This window comes from Amblyraja radiata, chromosome 30, assembly GCF_010909765.2.
Source record: "Amblyraja radiata isolate CabotCenter1 chromosome 30, sAmbRad1.1.pri, whole genome shotgun sequence".
NCBI lineage: Eukaryota > Metazoa > Chordata > Chondrichthyes > Rajiformes > Rajidae > Amblyraja > Amblyraja radiata.
This window is the reverse complement of record NC_045985.1, coordinates 13,654,309-13,656,491: the sequence shown is the minus strand read 5'-3', so window position 1 is coordinate 13,656,491 and position 2,183 is coordinate 13,654,309. Positions and strand designations below refer to the sequence as shown.

Here is a 2,183-nt window from a genome sequence, read left to right as displayed (position 1 = left end):
GCCCCACTCCCTCCCCTCCAGCCCCACTGCCTCCCCTCCAGCTCCACCCCCTCCCCTCCAGCCTCACTCCCTCCCCTCCAGCCCCACTCCCTCCCCTCCAGCCCCACTCCCTCCCCTCCAGCCCCACTCCTCCCCTCCAGCCCCACTCCCTCCCCTCCAGCCCCACTCCCCCCCTCCAGCCCCACTCCCCCCCCCTCCAGTTAGGGAGAGTTTGAGTAGGCTGGGTCCCTATTCCTTGGATCACAGGAGGATGAGTGGTGATTCGATAGAGGTGTATAAAATCATGAGAGGAATAGATCGGGTAGACGCACAGAGTCTCTTGCCCAGAGTAGGGGAATCGAGGACCAGAGGACATAAGTTGAAGGTGAAGGGCGAAAGATGTAAATGGAATCTGAGGGGTATGTTTCCACGCTGTATCTCTAAACTAGAGATATTCATCTGAAATTGATTCTTACTTACCAACCTCTGCAAACCCAAGGTAGCATTGCAGCCCCAGAGGGCAGTTAATAGTATTAGTCACGCATTTTCCCGCTGATACTGAGCAGGAGTAACACCGCAAAGAGTTACCTGTACATTGGGAACAAAACAGAGGAGGTTGTGTGAGAGACACCTGCAGCTCGTTCTGCCGCTGCTCTGAAAACGAGCAACTCCTTTCATTCAACAGAGAACAATACCGACACAAAATGCTGGAGTAACTCAGCGGGTCAGGCAGCCGCTCTGGAGAAGAGGCAGAGGTGATGTTTTGGTCGAGACCCTCCCAAATCCCAACTGGTTGTAGTGGTTTAAAGTCGTCTTGTCGAGTCTCATTGTTTGTAACTCATTCTCACCGCGCCCACAGCTAACAATGGCCTGTTTCCTTTATCATCTTTTCCTTTCAGCATACCTATCATTCATTTGTTCAATATCCCTCGATATCACCGTCTATCTCTCGTGTTTCCCTTTCCCCTGACCCCCAGTCTGAGGTAGGGTCTCGACCCGAAACGTCACCCATTCCTTCTCTCCAGAGATGCTGCCTGTCCCGCTGATTTACTCCAGCACTGTGTGTCTATTTTTGGTGTAAACCCACACCTGCAGTTCCTTCCTCCACCTCAGTGCTGTAGAGTCCTCTGATGTTTACAGCATGTAAACAGGCCATTCGGCCCATCGAGTCCGCGCTGACCAGTGATCACCCCGTACACTAACACCATCCTACACACTGCCAAAGTAGTATCTAAACTACCTATACATGTATAGTTTTGCCTTTGGACTATTATTGTTTGTTTTATATATATATGTGTGTGTGTGTGTGTGTGTGTGTGTGTGTGTGTGTGTGTGTGTGTGATCGCGTGTGCGTGTGTGTGTGTGTGTGTGTGATAGCGTGTGCGCGCGTGTGTGTGTGAAGGAACTGCAGATGCTTGTTTACACCGAAGATAGACATAAAATGCTGGAGTAACTCAGCGGGACAGGCAGCATCTCTGGAGAGAAGGAAGAAGGGTCTTGACCTGAAACGTCACCATTCCTTCTAAAAACACTCTGGACGTGACAATAACTAACTCCATATTCAGTAACTAACTCTCTACGTGTGAACGAACACACAGCTTAATGTTTAACCAAGAATTCCAATCCCACTTGAGAATCTAAAATGCCTATCCACAGTTAAACTAGAGGACAACAAAATAGTTATATTTCCTTACCCGGAGAGGCAGTGAGAATGAGACCAGCTACCAGGACCACAAGGCAATTCATCTTTGGATTTGAACAGCTGAGCTTCGAGGGCAAGAGAGAGAACTGGAAAAAATTTCAAACAGAAGTCTTCAAATTCCCTGAAATCTGTAGAAGGATCCCAACTGGAAACGTCACCAGTCCGTGTTCTCCAGAGATGCTGCCCGACTCGCCGAGTGACACCAGCACTCTGAGCCTTTATTGAAAATCCCTTGTGATTTTGACTATGGGATGGTCTTACAGAGGTAGGGGGAGGAGGCAAGGAAAAGATCGAGTTACTGATGACTACATGATAGAGTAAACCTGTAGTACTGGAAGAGATGAGAATGAAATCACAATTCTGAAAGGGATACGCACGAAATGCAGAAATTACCAACCGGTTCAGCCAGCATCTCTGGTGTACAATAGACTATAGACAATAGGTGTAGGAGTAGGCTATTTGGGCCAGCACCGCCACTCAATGTGATCATGGCTGATCATCC

The 2,183-nt window shown here is 48.9% G+C and overlaps 1 long non-coding RNA gene across 1 annotated transcript; it reads right to left on the bottom strand.

The window, feature by feature from the left end:
* Positions 1-528: 528 nt before the first annotated feature.
* On the bottom strand, positions 529-1,902 carry LOC116990142. The gene is made up of 2 exons (XR_004416435.1): positions 1,674-1,902; positions 529-567 (listed from the first exon to the last, which is right to left on the bottom strand). It is a non-coding gene; the product is annotated as an uncharacterized LOC116990142 (long non-coding RNA).
* Between the last annotated feature and the right edge of the window lie 281 nt (positions 1,903-2,183).